A 7,330-nucleotide genomic window follows, 5' to 3' on the forward strand; every position below is an offset into this window, starting at 1 on the left:
TGTGGGAAAGCATATTTTGCAATTTCCTTTAGCTGTAACAATCTCTATGAGAAAAGGAGGACTTGTCTTGACATATTCTGCTGTAGTGTGCACATAATCCTAATCATACCTAATATTAGTATTATATATGTACTATATATTATTTTACTACAGCATATATATAATTTTGTTAAAAGAAAATTTGCTTTACTTAATGGTATATGTATATATTAATCTTGGAAGGAAAAATGAGAAGAGAAAGAGTGACTATTTCCAAACTGATATAGAAAAGGACTAGATTTCTAACCCATGTAGGGATGGATAAAGGCCAAGACTTGCTGAAGAAGTAACCTAAAGAGGAGCTCCCTAGGCTGTGATAAGACATCTGTCTGCTTTGCTATGGTGCAAGGCACCTACAACAAACTGTGTTGAGAGGCTGCTTGTTCATCACACTTCAAAGCAAACAAGTGCCTAAATATGGCCTTTGGTATCCAAGCTTGAGGAAGATATGTTTAAGGTTCTTGTCCAAAATACAACACCCTTTGTAAGAGTTTTCTAGCAATGTTTGTTTCTAGTGGTACGTCTCAAGATTTGAATGGGGGAAAAAGAAAAAGTTACATTTTGAAACATCTGAAAATTAAAAGTGTACTGAAAAAACCCTAATTTTTAAAATTATCAAGTTCTCTTTTTTCTTCTCTTTCTTTCTGTCTTAGAAACAAATTAAAGCCTTTAAGGGGTTTGTGAAAATATACATTCAGCCTTGCTTTTCAAAGTTTAGATAAGGTGACGGTGCCAAGATGTATCCTTCTGTGGCAAATAATTCACAGATTCCAACTCATGGGAGAATCCAAAAGCTTTGTCTTATGCCCCTGTAACTTCAGCAGTATTTTCCTGGACTGTGGATTAAGTTTGCTGAAGCAAAAAAATGACGATCTGTCCGATCTATTCCAACCGTATTGCCAGACGTAAAGGTGATTCATCAGTGTTCCCTCTCTAATCGTAACTATGGGCAGTAAAGAATGACCAAACTGACTATCAGATGGGAAAGAGCAGAAGTTGGAGCAGTATTTTCCTTGCTCACTTTGTGTTTGATTGTGTATCCATGCATTCTCATCTAGAGTTGCACGGGTTGCTCGAGCATTTAATTACTTGAATCTCGATGAGCTGAAACTGCTTGGTTCAGGAGTTAGCACAATGAGAGTATTCTCCTGAGGTGACTATATCATTTTTTTGAGCTTTACTGACAAGCTAGAAATAGGCACAGATTTTAAATGTTGCCAATAACTGTATTCAAACAGCACGGAAAACATGAACCTACGTTTTCTGCTGTACCTGAGTTCCATCAGGAACAGCAAAGGCAGGAGTGTGGGCTTCCCAGGGAGCTGCCTAATTATCTGGCTGGCTACACACCAGCTTTGGCCATGTCATAGCCACTGTGATAAACTGTACCAGTTGACAGTGTCCCAAAAGGGGACAGTCTGGTGCTGAGCCCTCCCACTCCTGTGTCACTGTGTAACTAGGTTAAGGAATGGGAGCACTGACTTCATGTTAGCTCAAGTTTTTCAGCTCCTGAAGTACACAGACTATAGGTGTCTTGCCAACATCAAGGTGCCAAGAAGGATTGGACTAGCCAAGAGACTCAGGGAAGAGGGGAAATGTAAAAATAGTACAAGCTTGGATTGTGCTTTTCTCACTTATTGAGGAAAAGTGGATGTCTTCCAGCTCTGTGTATGAATGGTGTCACTGGGGTATCTGGTATCCAACTAAGCATGCAGCTACCATGTGTCAGTAATTATAAATGAGGCAATGCTTTCTCAAGTTTGCTGCTTCACAGTGTTTGTGTGGGGTTTTTTCAGTTGTTTGTTTGATTTTTACTTTTAAACTAATTTTTCCCACAGAGTTTGCATGAGAGGGAAAAGGTTTCTCATATAGTAGGAAAAAAAGTGTATGGACCTTGTATACAAATCCAGCTGGAGAAAAACATCACCAAAAAAATCCTGATAGTCAGTGACTCATGTAAAATACAGCTTGACATTTGAGCATGCAAGATGATTCGTGGGATGTGGCTAAAACAACTCTCAATTTTCTATGTCTCTTTATAGAGGAGGCTGTCAAATCTGGAACAGAACATATGATTTATTTTTATTTCAGGGTAAAAATTGTCTATTTGATTTTCAGTCTGCAAAAGATAGGCACTTGCCAGTGCACATTTATAAGCAGCCAAAAAAAGAGAGCATACTTGGGCCAAGCAAGAGTAGAACTAGAGTTACAGACCCTGATTTTTCTCCACAGCACAACTTATAATGATATGTTTGTTATTTTAAAAGGCCTAACTTCGTGTTTTTCACTAGTTTAAGAAAGTAAAGGTCATACTGTTGGAATCCTTATGTTCTGACTTTGGTAAGTAGAATAGGAATAAGAATTCTCCCCTTATAGATGAATAATCCTTTTCAGACTTTCACTGAATCATGCACTATGGACTATACAAATATGACCCTTTTGCCAGCTGGGAGATAATCTGAGCTTCAGTTTAACAAGCCTTATTTATAGCACAGTATTCTTTCCACTTTATATGTTCAATTTTCTGTGATTAGCTTCTGCTTGAGACAAAGAATGTTCTGTTTGGGTTTTCACCTGGAAAGGAGGTACATGATAATCAATGCTAGATTTGAGGAATGGTAAAAAATAGCAACATAAGATCTGACCTTCCTGCATATTTCTATCATTTCTCCTGGGGACAGAGGGTGGGTAGGAGAAGACAGAGAGAATTAGAATAAAAGTTGTGATAAGCCTCATTCTTGTTATAATTGCCTCTTAAGGTCACTTCTCTGCTGTTAAGGTTTGCGTGCTGCCTCTTCCTCCAAGCTCTGCTTCAATTCCTAGTTTAACTGTATGTGCTTTTCTTTTGGTTACCAGTGATTTGATTGTGCTGGTAGCATTATTTTACTGTCATAGAACTCTACATGGAGGGGATAATACTGCGCAGTGCAACTTTGCTTTGCTTAGAGGTTACCCGTTTCCTTAGTACATCCACTTTCACTTATAATACTACTTTGGAAAGACAAACACCATAATCCATGGATAATTAAGAGGTTAGACTAATTCTGTCATGTCAGTGTTTTCTTAATCTGCCCCTAATCAGATTAAACACCTTATTTAGAGGTTAGTGACATTGCAGATTGCAGAACTCCAAGGGAGATGTCACAATGTATCATGTAGTAGGAAGTGTGATTTTACTGGCCATTTGTAGCTTAAAATATTTTGCTGAGTATAAAGAATGAATTAAGGAATCTAAAGGTGTATTTTAGCTCAAGTTAAAATGAAAGTTCCCATCTGTCAAGCTGTATTGGCTCATTTATCTTTTCAACACAGTAGTCACTAAAAGAAAGTATTTTCTTAAAGATTTCTGATAAATATTTGACCACTGTAATGCCTGTTTGTGTGTGTATATACACACACACACAAAATCCAGATACTATGCTATTTATGCTTAAAGATGATGGAACTATTTTCTTAAGAACTTTGTACAACTAAAAGGTGCACAATGAGTTGCACTGTAAATATCAGTGAATCAACACAAAATCAATCCATTAATTAGAGAACCCACAAGCTGGTTTTCTTTATTTCAATATCAACTGTAGTCACAACATTTTTGGTATAGTTATTGGCAATAGCCAACATGCAGGAGGACTAGTTTAAACTTGGAATTTCGGTATTGTAGCCAATCCTGACTCACAAAACATGGTTTGCACCTAATAATAATGAACTTTGATCGCAGGTTGATAGTGTGTTGCTAATGGGATTTTATGAAATAAACCCACAAAGGATTCCTCAGGATGTATCAGGAAAAGTCTCCTAGTGAAGATGAAGAAACTCTAATTACAAAATACCATCAGCAACTGTGCCCAAGTTTTATTTTTATCTCTGTCCCAAAATACATTTGAATAATTATCAGTAGCTTTAAAAGCCATTCTCGTTTCATGATTTTGTTAATTCTCTTGTAACAATTTATTTTTGCCTCTTGATCTGAACAATATATTTTTAAGGCACTTGATTTGACAGTGTGTACTTCTGATGAAGCCAGTCAGTTCTGAACAGAAATTAAATTGTGACCTTGACTGTGGAAGTTTATGACTGCTTTGTGCTTAGTCTTTGCCGAGAGCATCAGCAGTTGGCACATCACAGGTAATGCCTATTCCCTCTTGAGTGTGCTTTGGCAAAAGAGGTCGTCACAAAGCATCTGTATTCTCACTTTTGTATATTCTGTCAAGGGTTGTATTTAATTTTTAAGTTACAGTAACTCTTGCTCGCATCTTAAAACATAAGAGCAAATTTATCCTGAGTGAAATGCCTACTAAATTTGTTTTACTGTGGGTAAGTTTATTTCCCGTGTCAGGTTTCAGCCTAAAGCAATTGCTTCTGAAAGTTTATTTTGTGATGTCTTATTTGTGTTTGCAGAAATGTTTCTCCCCTTAAATAATGCCAAACAGCTGTTGTACAACACATACAGTAAAATATCATTAAAGTGTAGACTATGTGATTTTGAAATGTCAGTGTACTATTGATGATGGAACAGTGGAATAGAATAGTTTAGCTTAAAGAATATAATGCTGTTCTTCATGTCTCTCAGACCCACACAAAGTAGTGAATCAGATTTCTTTCGTTATTAGCACTATAAATTTTATATCTGCATGAAATGTACTTGTATAATATGCACCAATCACAGATGTTGTAACCTGAGAAATAATAGTGCTAACCTGCTTTGGAAAACAGGGCTACTATTTGGTAATTTATGTTCTTTAATACCATTCAAGAACTTGGGAAGTTTTTACCTTTTAGGTTTTGTTCTTAAGCTGCAAACAGGAGGGGGAAGAAAGGACGAGGACAGGAGCAAGAAAAGATAGAAATTATTGTCCTCATATCAAATGCTAGGCTAAGAAAATCTCACAGCTAATTGTTTGTAAGATGGACTAGCTACAGGGTTGTAAACTAATTAGGAAATAAATCACACCATGTGATAGTTGCTGCAAAAAATTGTGTCTAACCTTTATCACCAAATGCTTTCTGCACTACAGATCAAACTTTACATTTAAATTCAGCCTGCTGACTGCCCTGCCAGAAGCCCAATTCTGTTTCCAAAACTTAGCACATTCTTATTAAAATGAGAGTTTCTGACATTATAATTTTTCCTCTTTTGCTTTCTTTCACTTACACAGTTGTCATAACTTTTTCTCTTTCATTTATATCCCAATTACAGCTCTCCTGCTTGTTTAGATGGGACACAGACAGAACCCCAGTATCAAGCATCCACTGATTCTTCATGGGTGGCTTTTACCATGCATGTTATATACATAATTTTTTACTCTTTTTCAAGTTGTACATTCTTCTTATGGCAATGAAAAATGTCCACCATGGACACAAGTCCCTCTGCAGTTAAGTTTGTGTGCAGACATGGCACTGGAATGGGCCCACCTTCAGCAGGGTCAGAATGGCCCCAGCCTCCCTCACACCATGCAAGTCTCTGTGAGTGCACCTTGAAATCTCTGCCAAGATCAGAGTGTTCCAAAGGACCACCTTGAGCTCAAGTTTTGCAACATGATGGCGTGGCTAAACTGCACCCATTTTTGATCACTGCTGCTTTTTACAGCCAGTGGTGAATTCCCATGTCCCCCTCAATTCTGACTCTTCAGCCCAAGGAATCAGGTAAGCATTAAAATTTAGATTTGTGGACGTACACCCTAGCAAGATGGCTGCCTTTACTGCATTAAAAAATAATAGACTTTATGTTTTCACTTCGTTTTTTAAAGCTTTTCAGAGAGAGGACAAGATAGTGAAGAGACTTTTAAACTGAATGAGTACTAAAAAAGTCCACTTAACCCAAAGATTACACAAAGTACTGCATCTGCCACATGATAGTTGTCACAGGAACATTTGGTTTGCTATTGACTACTTGAGAAAATAACCTCCAAAATCCTGTTGACAATTTCAGACTGCAAAATAACCATTTTATTCCACAATTCTTATTATGTGTATTCATTTACGCTGTTGAGTAATTACAAACTATCACCTTTTATTTGTGATATTAGAGGTGTTATTTTTTTAACACTGGAGAGATTTCTTTTTATCCTGTTGAAAACAAAAATGCCTGTAGTGCTTTTAATATGTCTGTCTTTACCTTGTGCTCCCTCAAAACTATTCACCACATGTCACTGGGTATCCTGGGCTTGGACTTCTGATCCTCCTGATGATGATGAGGGCTTTTTCCTTACTATTCTATCTGTGATTTCAGTAAGTCCCCCTATTATTATTTTACTTTTCAGGCTGAAGCTGTTTTGGAAGTTGCTGTCTTACTGTGCTCATGTTTCACATCTGATGGGTTCAGTTTGTCTGCACTCCTCAGGCTTCTAAAAGACAGAGTACATTCTTTCCAATTTATTGTAATTCCTGACAGTAGCATTGCATTCTAGGAAATTTCCTCATTGCTGTGGTGTTTCAGAAATATCTCTAAAGGAGAGCAGGTGTTGGAAGTTGTTTTTATTGTGTCAGTGTTGATCATGTTTCTGTAGCCAAAAATAATTCAGAGGACATTTGTTCTTAAAGACCATCTTATGCCTGATGTCACTATTATAATTTTCTTGGTAAGTAAAACGACTTGATGTTTAAAGCATTATTCCTGGAATATTAACAGGCATGCATTTCTTTTGCCTTTTTTCAACAAAACCAGGCATTTCTGTTACTGATTAATGTCATCAGCAAAGTGAAGGTCATTCAAACGGGTTATGCCCATTTATGATTATCTTTCTCTTGATTCCAACAATAAATAATGCAAAAGTAGCAGGGCATAACAAAGCTTTGTTTTACTCTTTAGCTTCCTCTGCTAATTCTTGGATGCTGATCATCACCTCTGTATAATCAGTATGATCATAAAGAACTTGGAGCATTTTGATTATGTTGTCCTAGCACTTACGAGTACTTTTTTCTTTACAAAAAGTAATTTCTCAAAAGGTGTTTTGGATAGAAATATCTTCGGACATAAAAATTATTTATCTTCCTGCAGTTAGTAGAGACATTTAATATTTTTCTTTTAGGGGGGATTATTTTTCAAACCTGCGAAACTCAAACTTTTTTTTGTTTTGTTTTGCTAAACAAAAATGTATAAAGGAATAATTCACATTTATGTATCTCATGGCTGGAAAGAAAAATTATACAAACCAGTTATTTGTAAACTGGAGAAGAGAGACCTCTACAGTAAGTTGAATTATCACCTTGCTAAATGTGAGTGACTATTGCTGGAAATTTTCCCCTAAAGAAATGAACGTACACACCTACAATTTCTGTTCTGCAACCTGCT

The sequence above is a fragment of the Myiozetetes cayanensis genome, unplaced genomic scaffold (genome assembly GCF_022539395.1).
Source record: "Myiozetetes cayanensis isolate MyiCay16 unplaced genomic scaffold, myiCay2020 scf5-8, whole genome shotgun sequence".
NCBI classification, from domain to species: Eukaryota; Metazoa; Chordata; class Aves; order Passeriformes; family Tyrannidae; genus Myiozetetes; species Myiozetetes cayanensis.